Here is a 439-nt window from a genome sequence, read left to right on the forward strand (position 1 = left end):
ACCCCCGGCGAGGTGAGGATTGGGGATGAGTAAGCATGCCGTTTGCCAGCCCACGCCACCCCTATTACCCAGGGACACTCAGACGCAATGGGGAGTCTTAGGCAGAGACTCATTTATTTCAAGTGTTCCAAAGCTTATAAAGGCACCTGGAACTCCCCCCTCCCCCCCAAGGGTGTATCTTAAGGATGGTCACACGCTGTTCATGCACTCCTCAGCAGAGTGGAAGTATTCTTCAACTTTCAAAACAAGCCAGGCTGCACTCCCAGTAACTTCCTTTCAGACCTATGCAAGGTGGGGCCTTTAGGTCCCCACATATCCCCCTTTTTATTTTTATTTTAAGGCTGGACTGAGTTTATTTCATGGGTTACCCACCTCATAGGTGGCTCCATGAGGAGAGATGGCTATCTCCTTCCTCTAATCTTATGCATTTTTGCCTGTC

This window comes from Nannospalax galili, unplaced genomic scaffold (genome assembly GCF_000622305.1).
Source record: "Nannospalax galili isolate Female #2095 unplaced genomic scaffold, S.galili_v1.0 scaffold275, whole genome shotgun sequence".
NCBI lineage: Eukaryota > Metazoa > Chordata > Mammalia > Rodentia > Spalacidae > Nannospalax > Nannospalax galili.